Raw genomic sequence first — 14,381 nt, forward strand, 5'->3', positions numbered from 1 at the left:
ATCTCATGTGTATTTGACCACAATGATTGTTTTTAACTCGCATGGGGAATTTTCAATGGATAACCTTTCTAGGATTTTACAGAAACTTTAAATGGGATGGCGGAGGTGATGTATACGCAGTTCCTCGCCCTCCCGGACAGTCAATCCACAGCAGCTGTTTTCAGAGTCATAATGAACAGTAATTTGTTCTCCCTATAAAAACAGGCTACACTGAGCAGAGGAAAGCACCAGGCTACTTTGTTCTCCAAATGTTCACAACAGTGGCATTGTATAAGCGTCCACAATGGTTCATGTGGTTTGCCTTTTTTTTGATCATGGTAAATTGCACACAATATTTAGCATTTTTTACCCTTTTAAAGTGTATCGTTCAGCAGCCTTCAGCATATTCACAATGTCGCACAACCACCACCACCGCCTCCAGAACTTTCTCATCACGTCAAACATGCCATCTCACTACGCCCCAGGTATTCTGATCCATAACAGAGCCGGGGCGGAATTAGCACTTTGGACTTCACTAAACCGCAGATGAAAACGGGAGAAAATCGGAGCGGCTGTGAACTGGGCGATGTGAGCGTGGGAGGTGCTGGGGACATGACGGGGCCCGGGGTCTTTGTGCTGCCGCTGTCCATCCTGCTGGACTGGGCCAGCTGCCACCCCATCCCCGTCCCCGTCCCCATCCCCATCCCCATCCCCAGGAGGAAGAGTTTCCACAAGCGGCCGCTGATCTCGTTCGATGGGTTCTGCTGGGACTACGACCAGGACGTGGACACCCCCAACAGGGACCGCCTGGCCCAGGAGGGCGTGAAGGCCACCCTCGGTGACAATGACCTCCCCAACCTACTTCACCACCATCTCGGGTAAGCTCCACCCTGCAGCTAGCCTGCGATGCTAGGGGAAGCTCAGCATCTGTTGTTCCCTGAAACAGAGTCCATTGTCAGTGAGCTCTGGGGAGACTCAGGCCCCCCATCCAGTTGGGGTCACCCCCTGGAAGAAGCACTAGCTTAGAACATCCAGGAACGCCCAGGGCTGTTTCTAGGGTCCATAGTGGCAGCCTCCCAGGATCTCTCCAATGCCCAGGCCCACCCCACCCTCCACCCTGCCTCTCACACTGCAGTCAGTGAGCTTTCTTGAAAGTGAATCATTAAAAATTTTTATAAAAATAATAAAACTTGAAAGAACGCAGATCAGGTAACTCCCCTGCTTAATACTGGCAAATTGAAGGGACACCAATGCTCTTTGAAGAAAATTCAAATTCTGTCTCTCAGCAAGAGAAGGTCCCCTCGGTCTGGCCCCTCGCGTCTTCTCTTCCCCTCACGAGCTTTGCGCCAGATCACAGAGGCCCCTGCCTGTGCCTCCTGCCAGCCCCCACCTGCCTCAGGGGACTGTGCCAGTCCCCCCAGTGCACCTGGAGGGTGTGGTCCAACAGAGGAGACAGATGTTAGATAAGCAAACACGCAGATCTCATCACAAGTCAGGGGCACCAAAAAGGAAGAGGAGAGCTTCCCTGAGAGAGGACGGCAAGGGCAAACCATTAGAAATCTGAGAGGCAAGGAAGGCGTCAGCAAGGAGGGGCAGTGGACTAGCGAGTAAGAGACTCTTAGCGTCCAGAAGAAGGAAAAGTGTTCCAGGCAGAGGGAACAGCACATACGAGGTCTCTGTGACGGAAGGAACGTGATTGTTCCAGAATCCCAGTTGCTACCAAATAAAGAGATTCCAGTCTAAAAGAGAGGCAGAGCAGGAGACAGTCGAGATGAAAAGGACTCCATGGAGTTCCCATTGTGGCTCAGTGGGTTAAGAACCTGATCAGTTTCCATGAGGATGCAGGTTCAATCCCTGGCCCCGCTCAGTGGGTTAAGGATCCAGCCTTCCCACAAGCTGCGGTGTAGGTTGCAGATGCAGCTCAGATCTGGCATTGCTGTGGCTGTGGTATAGGCTGACAGCTGCAGCTCCAATTCCCTAGTCTGGGAATTTCAATATGCTACAAGAGTGGCCTTAAAAAGAATAAATTTTTTTTAAAAGATGCAAAGGACTCCACTATAGTAAGACTAACAATAGCTTCCATTTCTCCAGTGGTGCTTTGCCTCCATTATCTCCATTACGATTCTGCAAAGGAAGTGTTGTCCCCATTCCTGAGATGAGAAAGCTAAGGCTCAGCAAGGCTGAAGAACTGACCAATCACTCACCCAGGAAGTAGGAATCCGCAGGCCCATCTGGAGGGGCAGGGATAGGTGCTGGCAGCGGGATCCTCATCCCCACTCAGGGAGCTGCTCCCTGTGGTCCAGGAATCTCTGAAGTGATGGGCAAACTGCTGGTGCCTTTTTGCAAGGAGAGGGTCTCATGACTTCCATCAAGACTCTCAAAGGGACCCTTGAGTCAGAAACTAAAACAAAGCAGAGCAACCACTCGGAGATTTGCCAAGAGATTTTCCTATGTGTAAACTCTGAGAAGCAAGTCATTTGGGAACTGTTAGCACCAGGAAGCAGGAATGAGAGAGCCCTTTCTGGAGAAAGTGAACGCCACTTCTCAGAGGCATTAACTTCATAACACTTAAAAGATCTCCTGTGGGCAGAGCCCGGGTCCTGATTGCTGAGAATACAATGGGCACGAAAATATTGTAAGGCACACCCACCTTCTATTTATTCTCCAGAGGCCTTTGCTGAGAAGATACAAACAGTAAGAAGCAAATTTTTTGAATTACAGAATCACCCCAACGCCTCTTCTACGTTCATTGCCATTGGAACGAAAACGGGTACAGCTTCAAGGGAGGGTAATTTGGCGACATCCTGTACAATTACGAACGCACGAACTTTCTTATTTGGCAGTTCCACCTGTAGGACTTTATCCTAATGTTACGTCTTTCACATACGTACTCAGTGGAAAATGATGTACAGACGAAGTTATTCATTGCATTCGTGGCTATAATACCAAAGGGAATGAAAACAAACTGTCCGTCCAGAGGGGAGTGGCTACATAAATACTAGACGTGCCTAGAATGACATACTTGTCACCTTTGAAAGAAAAAGTGAGGAAGCTTTCTGCAGCCAGTAGGACGTGATCTCCAAGATGGATTAAGTGACAAAAGCAAGGTACCACGAATATGTTTAGTGTGCACATATGAGTGCATATGCTATGCGTGGATACGTGCATACAGTTGGTTAGAGATGCACAGAGGACCTCTAAATAAATAAATAAGGCTCTAAAGAAAGAAACTGGCAACAGGGGTTCCTCCAGCAAAGGACAGGAAGGGAAGACTCTGGACTGTACATCCTGCATACCTTTCAGATCTTGGACCATGTGGGTGTATTACCTATAAATAACAAAATGTATATACATAAAGTACCCTTTTTAATTCCTCCCTTGTAGAAAAAAAAAAACGTGTTCCTCTGTCCCTCTTATTTATAACCGGCCTCCCATGTATCGAGCTGCTGAACAGTCTCTGCTTTAAAACAGGTTTTGCGGCCTCAGCACCACGAACGTTTGGGACCGGATCCTTCTCTATGGTGGGACCATCCTGCACCCTGTGAGATGTTGAGCACCATCCCTGGTCTGTACCCTCAAGGTGCCAGGAGTGCCCCCACCTCCTATTGCGACAACCAAGAATGTCTCCAGGCATTTCCCAACACCCCCTGGGGGACAGCCTGGCCCCCAGCTGAAACTTGAGAGTCTTGAGTGGCTGAACCACTTCCTGGCTTACAAAAAGACTTACCAGCTCCCACAATCATCATAGCCTTCAATTCTTGTCACAGTGATCAGAAGTCAGAACAGGTGAGCTGTCGGAGGCCCACCAATGTACAAAACTCTCCTGAGGTCCCACAGCGGCTGAGAAGCAGGAGCAGGATTTGAACTCAGCCCTGGACATGGGGTTCCGCGTAGGGAACTCAGCCTCGGGTTCCAGATACGGGGACAATCCCTGCCACTAGCATGCCTACAGCCCTCCAGGATTTTCCTTGTAATTAAGGCCTCACTCCAAACATCTCTGAATGTTGCACATTCTCCACTCTCCTGCGCGATGTGTAGTCATCCTGAATATGTTGTATTAATGACACAGAGCCCACCCCAGACCCAGCAAAAGCACCAGCATTTGTCTTCATGAGCTGGGCTCGAGTCGACCTCTGTCTGACTCCAATGTGGAAAAGCATCATCCATAATAGAAAAAATAATGGATAAAAATTGGTGCTGCCAGCACCCAAAGACCTCTTTGGATTCCAGGGGTAGGCTTGACACAAAGTATGATTAAGGGGCTCTCTTGGCCCAAGGACTAACTAACTGGAGTTCCAAGCAACACCTCTCGGGCACATTAGCTCAGGGAGAGAAGGGAAGAGATGCTGCTGCTGCCCCACTTCTGCACCAGGAGGCAGCTCTCAAAGGGTTCAGGTCTGAGGAGCCCCATGGCCACCCCTGCAAGCTTCCTAAATGAGTCCAAGGGCCCAGGGGCCTGGTGGTCCCAGGCAGGGAGCAGGGCAGGGGGAGGCCATACCCCAGGCATCAGGCTTAGCTGACCTGGCTGGTCGGGTCAGAACTCTGAGCCCCTCAGGTCCACACCTGGACAGCAGGGCCTCCCTGTGCCTGGGGGCTGTCACATGTGTGGATATCCGAGCCCTCACCCCACAGCCAGGACCACATGACTCTCATCAGCTTTTCTGATGCTGGTCTGGAAAATCTTCCCAGAGAGTTTTTAGACAGCTTAGGTTGTATTCATCCTTTTTAAAAAAATTTTTTTATTAAAGTATATAGTTGATTTACAACGTTCTGTTGATTTCTGCTGCACAACAAAGTGACCCAGTCACACATATACATACTTTTTCTCATATTCGATCATGTTCTATCAAAAGAGACTGGATATAGTTCCCTGTTCTGTACAGTAGGACCTCATTGCTCATCCATTCTAAATGGAATAGTTTGCATCTATGAGCCCCAACCTCCCAGTGCATCCCACTCCCTCCCACTGCCCCTCTTGGCAGCCGCAGGTCTAGTCTCCGTGTCAGTGAGTCTGTTTCTGTTTTGTAGACAGGTTCATTTGCGCCATATTTTAGATTTCACATTGAAGTGATATCACATAATATTTGTCTTTCTTTTTCTGACTTAATTCACTTAGTATGAGATGCACTCATCCTTTCATTTGACATATATTGTTTGAGCATCTCCGTTGGGCCAGGCGGTATAGATGGTGGCCAGCTGCACACTGATATGTCTCCAGGGTTGTGTCATCAGCTCAGGCTCCCAGCCCCTCTGCTCCCAAATCCCACAGATATTGTTTTTGAGGGGTGGGGTCATGGTTCCTTCCAGCTGGAGCTCTGCTGGTGTCAAGGACAAAGAGCCTCTTCTTGGGGATCTTTCCACATCTTTGCTTCCTTCCTCAGGGAAGCAGACAGGAGAGACTGGTTCTTACTCTCCTGTATCCCCTAAACTTTTCTCTGCACCCCAACTTTTCTGTGGCTCCCATAAGGAGTCAAGCATGTGAAAATCCGAAGCCAGGGGTTCTGCTTTCTCCACTTCCTCCCATGGCATCCTTTCCTTGCAGCATGAAAAACAGAAGCCCTGGCTGTTTGAGTGAAGGAAAGAGTTGGGGGTTGTTTTTTTGGTTTTTTGGTTTTTTGTCTTTTTTGCTATTTTTTTGGGCCGCTCCCGTAGCACATGGAGGTTCCCAGGCTAGGCGTCCAATCGGAGCTGTAGCTTCCAGCCTACGCCAGAGCCACAGCAACGTGGGATCCGAGCCGAGTCTGCGATCTACACCACAGCTCACGGCAAAGCCGGATCATTAACCCACTGAGCAAGGGCAGGGACAGAACCCGCAACCTCATGGTTCCTAGTCGGATTCGTTAACCACTGCGCCACGAAGGGAACTCCCAAGGAAAGAGTTTTTAAATTGAGTGAAGGGAGAGAGGACTTTTTTAATAAAATTGGTTATTAATTCGAAATAGCCCCGTTCATCCTCTCTTCACATGAGAAAGAAATTGGCGTCCTCACAAAAGGTGTGTTTTTCCAAGTATTTGCCCCTCAGCACCACCTGCAAGGCAGTGGAAGTGGGGCCTCTGTCTAGGATGGAGGCTCCTAAGACCTGGCTCTGGGGGGCTGGGTTCTCCCTCCAGAGCCCCAGGCTGGGCCCTGAGCAGGTCTGCATATTGATCAGGCTGCTCCTTTCCTTCATCCAAAGGGCCATCACTTCCTTCCACTGCCCCCCTTGGCAAACCCCCCCTTGGCCCTCCTTCTTCCCATCTAGCTCCACCAGTCACCCTTTATCACCCCACCTCCATGTACACACAGACACATACACACACACACCTGCACACACACTTGGAGGTCTTGGCCACAGCACCTGGTAGTTCCTTAAAATGGAAAGATGTATTCATCTTCTGTGGTTGCATAACAAATAACTACAAACTTCGCAGCTTAGAGCAATGCTCATTTATTATCTCTCAGGTTCAGAGGGCAGGAGTCCAAGCACAGCTGAATTTAGTCCTCTGCTCAGGGTCTCAGGAGGCTGAAATCAGGGTGTCGGCTGGGGTGGCTTCTCATCTGAGGCTTGGGGTCCTCTCCCAAGCTCACGTGACTGTTGGAAGACTTCATTTCCTTGCAGCCATAGAATCTGTGTCAGCTTGCTTCTTCACGGCCAGCAGGAGTCTCTCCTCTGGACCCTCTGCTGAGAGCACACCTGATGAGGTCAGGCCCACCCAGGATAATCTCCCTTTGGGCTAACTCAAAGTGAACTGCTCAGGGACCTGAGTTACATCTGTAAAATCCCTTCAACGTTTCCACATTCTGTTGGTTAGGAGCCAGCCACCAGTCCTACCCATATGCAAAGGGAGAGAATTATACAAGGCGTGTATATCTGGGACAGGGAACTTGGGACCATCTTTTTTAATTATTATTACTCAATGAATTTTACAGATTTTATTACATTTATAGTTGTATAACAATCATCACAACCCAATTTTATAGTATTTCCATCCCAAACCCCAGCGCATCCCCCCTCCTTGGGACCATCTTAATTCTGCCTACCATGAATAAGTCCTGGATGGAGCTCAGATAACCAGAAGGTGAGCATCAGCCTTTGTGTAAAGGCAACAGGTAATAGGGGTGGTTCTCCAATGGAGCTCCAGAAAGCCCTAGACTTATGGTCTAACCCAAGGCCCGGGAGCCAATGCAAGAGGGGCACTGAGTGACCATGGAGTCTGGACTCTGCACATCAGTCTCCACATCTGGAGGAGACCCTTTCTTTTGCTCAGGCAAAGGGATGAAGATGAGGATGATTTAGAAGGAGGAGGAGAAAGAGGAGGATTATTCATTTGAAAGTACTTCTATTGGAGTTCCCGTCGTGGCACAGTGGTTAACGAATCCGACTAGGAACCATGAGGTTGCGGGTTCGGTCCCTGCCCTTGCTCAGTGGGTTAACGATCCGGCGTTGCCGTGAGCTGTGGTGTAGGTTGCAGACGCGGCTCGCATCCTGCGTTGCTGTGCCTCTGGCGTAGGCCGGTGGCTACAGCTCCGATTCAACCCCTAGCCTGGGAACCTCCACATGCCGCGGGAGCGGCCCAAGAAATAGCAACAACAACAACAACAACAAAAAAAAAAAAAAAAAAAAAGACAAAAAGACAAAAGACAAAAAAAAAAAAAAAAGAAAAAGAAAGTACTTCTATTAATTTCCTAGGGCTGCCAGAACAAAGTACCACAAACTATATGGCTTAAAACAACAGAAATTCATTGTCTCATGGTTGTAGAAACCGGAAGCGTGAAATCAAGATGTTGATCTAGCCATACTCCCTCTGAAAGCCTCCCCTGGTTTGCTGGTGATCTCTGTCTTTCCTTGGCTTGGAGATGCCTCTCTCTCAGCCTCCATCCACCCACAAGGTTCTTCCTGGGTCTCTGTCTTCACATGGCCATCTTATGATAAGGACACCAGTTTCTTGGCTTAATGGACTACTCCAGGATGACCTCACCTCTGCAATGCCCCTATTTGCAAATAAGGTCACATTCTGAGGCGCTGGGGCTCAGGACGCCACCCTATCTTTTGTGAGGAGCGTGACTGAAACTGTAACATATAATTAACCCAAAGCTATAGGCATGGCTACATCCAGATCCCCAAACTATGTCATCAGAATGATGGAGCTCTCTCTTTACTTCTTCCAATTCTTCTGTCTACTTCTCTTTCCTAAGAGTGACCGAGATTGACTTTCACTGGGCCAGTTTGCTTCTCACAACCAATCTCCGTGGCCAGGGGGATGGAATGATGGTGACCACCCAAGCTGGGCCCCTACGCCCACCTCCAGGTCAAGGCGAGCAATAGCAAGCCCCACACAAACCATGTCACCCATGGAGGGGGTGGGCCCCCAGGGGGGAGTCAAGACTAGCATCAGAGGGAGGAGTAAGGGAAGAGGCCTGGCAGAAACCTCAGTGGTCTACCATCCGGCCTGGGCCCAACAGTGTGATGATGGGTTTGCAGCCAGTGACCCAGTACTGAGGCCCAAGAAATCAAAGCTCCATCCATGGGGCTGCCCACAGGGCACAGGCTCCCAATGCAATGGGTGACCATACCTCCCAGCCCTGTCCCTCCGTGCCCCTGAACTCTGTTGTAATTCCCCTCAGATCCTGCCAAAATGAAAAGCCATTCTCTGGGGGTGAGCAGCTCATTCTGCTATTTTAAATCACCTGATTTCCTCCCTCTCTCTCCAGAAGCCTGTACTTACTGCTCCATCACTGGTAATGACAATGAACATTTTTGCAATCTCAGTTTTTATTGCAAAGTGATTGAGGGCCAGCGAGAATAAATTATGCTGGTGAAACTAAGGAAATCCCGCCAAGCAAAGAGTGGGTGGATAGAAAGTCTTATGGCAACAGCATGTATTTCCTCCCCCAAGGAACTGATGGAAAATAAGAAGCTATCACCACCATATTTCAAACAAAACTGTGATATTATAATCTGACAATTTTAGATCTAGTCCAAAGGCCATGGCCCAGGGGTGAAAAGGAGAAACTCCATAATGAGATGATGGTCGAGAATAATGCAAGTGGGGTCCTCACAGTTCCACTTTTCCTCCCTTCTGTAAAGGACCCTCGATGGCATGCTCATGGCCCCTGGGAGCCAGATATAAAGTCTCTCCCAGTTCCAGAACCCCTAGGGCAACCCCAAAACCAGAACAACCACTTAGAGCTGTGTAGGCAATTCTGAGAGGGTTGTTTTCATGAATATTTTGTGGGTGGTGCCCCCTGGAGGTGTGCAGGGCACAACCTACACAAATGAGCCATCCCTTGCATTCGCTGCCAAAATCAACCTATAAGAAGTAAACTTTCCTTTGGATGTTGTCATAAGCCATGAATCCACCTCTCCTTCATGGGACAGAAGCAAAGAAAGTGTGGCCAAGTGCACTTGGATGATCTTTAAGACTAGATCGGGCTGTCTCTATGTCCCACCGTTGACTTTTGGGGCCAGATCACTCTTTGTCTTGGGGACCAGGGTGGGGGCGGGGAGGCTGCCCTGTGCATTATAAAGTGTTTAGCAGTATCCCCAGCTTCTACTCACTAGATGCCAGCAGCATCCCTCTCCTAGTCGAGCCAACCAAAAATGTCTCCAGACAGTTCCCCATGTTCCTTTGGAGGTAAACTCACCCCCTAATTGGAATCCCTGGACTAGATTGTAATATGCAAATCACATGTAAATCAGAGAGCCAAAGCTTCCAAACGTGATACTCTGGCCAGTGGACAAAGTCTAAAAGAGGTGAGAGAGTAGAGAAAGAGAAGGGAAATTAAATTCCTGCTGCCAGTAACAATACAAGGCTAGCAGATGTTGTTGGAAACCCAGTTAGACAAGGCCATAAACCTTAATCAGCTCCCATCCTACTCCCCCAGCAATAACTCTCTGCTGAAAAAGTCCCAGAAGCCAAGAAAGCCACAAACATGAACAAACAGAGCAAAGAAAAGCACAAGCCGAGACAGAAAAGATGTCTCTCCAGCACCAGCCATTACCATGAGGAGAGAAAAAAACAGAGCCATGGAAAAAAACTAAACATAAGGAAGGCTGGGAAACCAGGATGTTTCCTAACATTTCATTATGGAAATTTCCAACATGCAGAAAAAGCAGAGAAAACTGCGCAGTGAAGCCCCCTCTACCCAACACGGAGCTGCAAGAACCTGTTCACGTTTTACCAGTCTTATTCTACTGTCCCCACCCAAAGCCTTCTCCTTCCTCCCTGCCTTCCTTCTTTTCCTCCTTCCCTCCCTCCTTGAATCTTTTACAGCAAAGTTCAGACATCGCGCCATTGCATCCATAACACATCAATGTGCAGTTCTAAGCTAAGGGTTGGGTTTCTTTTTACAAAATCTCCCCACCATATTTAACAGAACTGACATGAAGAAACTAGGATACTTGCGGGAGGAGAAATGCTCTAGTTGCCACCTGAGAGCTTCCACTGGTGCTTCTCAAATTTGAATGTGTTCGTGAATCACCTGGGGATCTGGTTAAAATGCAGACTGTGTTTCAGTGGGTCTGGGGTGGGGCCTGAGAATCTACATTTCCAATGAGCCCCCAGTGGATGCCAATGCTGCAGGTCCACGCATCACACAAGAGGAAGGGTCAGCCCGAAACACCAGGGCAATGGAGCAAAAAGGTCATGACTGCTCGGGATTCCAAGGCCTGGAGTGAGAGGAGTAGCTGGAACCACCTGAGACTGAGGGCACAGGTGTATTTGTTCCCTGCAGCTGTTGTCACAAAGTGCCATAGGATGCTTAGAGCAACAGAAAGTCTGGAGGCCAGAAGTCCAAAATCAAGGTGTCAGGGGTCCATATTCCCTCTCGAGGCTCTAGGGGAGAATCTGTCTTTGCTTCTTCCATGTCTGGTGGCTGCCAGCACTCCTGGGCTTGTGGCTGCATCACGCCCCTCTGCTTCCTTGGTCCCTCTGCCTCCTTGGTCCATCTCCTCCTTTTTTCTGTGTCTTGTCCTCCTCTGCCTCCTATAAGAACACGCGTCTTTGCATTTAAGCCCACACAGATAATCCAGGACAATCTCCTTGTCTCACAACCCTTCACTGAATTACATCTGCAAAGACCCTGTGCTCAAATAAGGCAACATGGAGTTCCCTTGTGGCACAGCAGGTTAAGGATCCGGCATTGTCACTGCAGAGGCTCAGGCTGCTGCTGTGGCGTGGATTCAATCCCTGGCTCAGGAACTTACATATGCCATGGGCACAGCCAAAGAACCAAACAAATCAAATCAAATGAAGCAACATTCACAAGTTCTGAGACTAAGACTGTAGACCTATCTTTGGAGAGGGGCAAGGGGTACCATTTAGCCCACGGCACTGGTAAGGGAAAAATGAAGTGAGGGAAAAAACGCAGGAGAGGACAGATCCCTGTTTTGGTGACAGTGGCCAGTTAGGCAGGCCAAGGGTAGAACTGTGTATCACAAGGGTTCCCAGATGGAATGCAAGTACAGCCGTCTGCTTACAGCTTCTTTTTTTTTCTTTCTTTTTTTTCTTTTTTTTTGTCTTTTTGTCTTTTTGCCTTTTCTTGAGCCACTCCCATGGCAAATGGAGGTCCCAGGCTATGGTCTAATCGGAGCTGTAGCCACCGGCCTACACCAAAGCTCAAAGCAGCGCCGGATCCTTAACCCACTGAGCAAGGCCAGGGATTGAACCTGCAACCTCATGGTTCTTAGTTGGATTCGTTAACCACTGCGCCACAACGGGAACTCCTGCTTACAGCTTCCTGGAGAGAGAATGTTTCTGTTCCTGCTGGCACATTAAAGGAAGAGGTGGGGAGTGAGAAAGCCCTTCTCCGTTGGCCTGACTCCTGAATAAATCGAGGTCCACTTCCTACCTGTTGGGTTTGTTCCTGGCCATCTACAAATGGGCAGAGGGTGGGAGTGGTTTGTTTGATTAAACCCAGCAAACACTGGTGGAATGCCTACTAAGGGCAAGGCTCCATGCTTTGTGCCGAGGAGACACCACAATAAATGACGCACAGCCCTGCTCTCAGCCACTTCAGGGAACAGCAGCTGTAAGAAACAGAAATCCATTCACGGTAGCTCAAGGAAAAGGACCTGGAGGCAAGGCTCTGGCAGGCAAACTCATAAGCCTGGGAACAAAAATAAAGGGAATCCGGGAATAAAAACTGCAATTATAGAAATCAAACTTCCTCCTTCTGGCTCTCAGAAGCCCGGTGGTCTTTCTTAACAGCTCTATGGGTTTTCTTCGCTCTGCTTCCCTCACTTGTGACCAGCTTTCTCTTTCTGATCCTGGTTCATCGTGGAAGACAGCAGAGCCCACCACCGGCCACCTGCTGTTCATTACTGGGTCTCTTGGTTAAAATCTCGAGAAAGAGTTGGGTTTCCAACAGTTGTAAATAAACTATAATTTTAAAAAAAAAATTTAAGAATTGGGTTTCCAACCAACCAAATAACCACAGAGAGGAGATGTGGTACAAACACAATGCCAAGACCTTCCTTTCAGCAGGGCTTATGAGTAGAGAAATTCCAAGAGGAGACACAGGGAGCCCTGCAGGCGCCCAGAAGACGCTCACTCTATTTTTAACTCTCCCTCCCCCCCAGAGTGGAAACACCCCAAGGCATGCTACGATAGGACTTGACTCCAAATATTTGAGAAAGGGAAGGAGCAAGGAAGAGGCCGGGTCAACTCTGGACTTCCTGGTTTCCCAAATCACTCTGCAAGTATTTGGGAAATAAATAAATATTGGTCTCTGAGAACCAAGGGAAGGAGTGGAGTCTAGCTGGGTTCGCTCCCAGACCTCAAACACTCGGCTAGGTGAACTACCCGCACCTTGCCATAACCGAAACGGTATATGAGTGTGCACTGTACCCCGATTAAAGCATAGTTAGCAAGCAGCAGGCATCCCATTCACTGGGAGAGCTCATCCATGTCCTGTTTCACTAGCCTAATTACCCACTTCGCCAGACACGGAAATGAGAGCGAGGACAGACTCCCAGAGTGATGCAGCCAGAGAGGCCCTTGGAAATGGCTAGAACTCCACTCATGCTACAGACAGGAGCCTGAGGCCCAGGGAGAGAGCACGCGCTCGGCAAGAGGCAAGACCAGGTATCCTGCCTCTAAGTCCAGCCCCTGTTGTGCAGCATCATGGGACCCAAGTGAAACCAGCTCCTTTGCAGGCTCTGGAACCGCAGGCACAGCCTTCACACAGCTTTTCCAGCCAGCCCCCCCACCCTCCACCCCCCAATTGTCTCCAGAGTAGAAAATGCAATTCAGGTAAAACTGGGATGGCTGCTCCCTTCAGCTGCCTATTTCTTAGCCTTCCCTCTCCTGTGTCTTCTTTTGCCCACATGTCTAAAACTTGCCCCTGACCAGGATAAGAGGTTGAGCAGGGAGAAGGAAGAACTGACGAGGCAGTGGAAACCCTGCTGAGTCATGGATGGTCCCCGGCCACTGGCTGGCACGTGATTCTAAGTGTCAGGGTGGAAATAACCCAAACATTGCAGAGATGGCTCCCTTCGTACGGTTACTGGGACAGGCGATGCCACAGGATGGGAGGTCATGCTCCCTGAGCTCATTTTAGGTTAGTTGTTTGAAACCTGGGTAATATCGCTCGGAGGGGAAAATGGATTCTATGCTTGGTTCCCAGCCTAGCCTACTTAGCTGATGTTATAGTTGACCTCTGGGTCCCAGGGCATGGATGCCAGAATCCATTCAGAGCAGGAAGGGGAAGTTTCTGTGCCTGTGGCTTCCTCCAATCCCTCCTCCCACATCCTCCCAGTGGCTCTGGAGCCCCAGGTTTTCCCAGATACCAAAGTGGTCCAGGTTCTGATGGCTGCCTGCCCTCCCCAGGTCCCTCAGGGAGTGGGGGTTAGGGTTACTGTCAATCCAGATCTTGGGATCAATGGGCAATCTGGGAGTTCCCGTTGTGGCTCAGTGGAAATGAATCTGACTAGTATGCATGGGGACACAGGTTCGATCCCTGGCCTCGCTCAATGGGTTAAGGATTTGGCATTGCCGTGAGCTGTGGTGTGGGTCACAGACGAGGCTTAGATCTGGCATTGCTGTGGCTCTGGCGTAGGCCGGTGGCTACAGCTCCAATTAGACCCCTGGCCTGGGAACCTCCATATGCCATGGGTGCTGCCCTAAAAAGACAAAAAAATGATAATAATAATAAAAGGGCAATCTGCTAGAAGTAATCCACGTGCATATATGAATGACTAATAGCCCCAGAACCAGTGGTGCTGATGTGTCATGTGGCATCAAAGTATCTGGGGAGGCTGTTAAAATGCAGACTCCTGGACCCCACGTCCCAACTGCAAGATTCAGCAAGGACTAGGGTAGGGACCCAGGAATCTGTGTTTTTATCAAGCAACTCAATCGATTCTAATGTTGGTGGTGGAAAACACCATGAAAAACACTAGAATAGGTGAAATGACAGGGGTT

General features: G+C 49.2%; 1 pseudogene; it reads left to right on the forward strand.

Annotated features, from left to right (window-relative positions):
- The first annotated feature begins 591 nt into the window (after positions 1-591).
- The window catches only part of LOC110260112 (ectonucleotide pyrophosphatase/phosphodiesterase family member 7-like), a 28,669-nt pseudogene continuing 14,879 nt past the window's right edge, over positions 592-14,381 (forward strand).

The sequence above is a fragment of the Sus scrofa genome, chromosome 3 (genome assembly GCF_054392235.1).
Source record: "Sus scrofa isolate SSC_HxYL_T2T_F1_AM1 chromosome 3, Sscrofa_HxYL_maternal_Yorkshire_Landrace_v2.0, whole genome shotgun sequence".
In the NCBI taxonomy this organism is placed as follows: Eukaryota; Metazoa; Chordata; class Mammalia; order Artiodactyla; family Suidae; genus Sus; species Sus scrofa.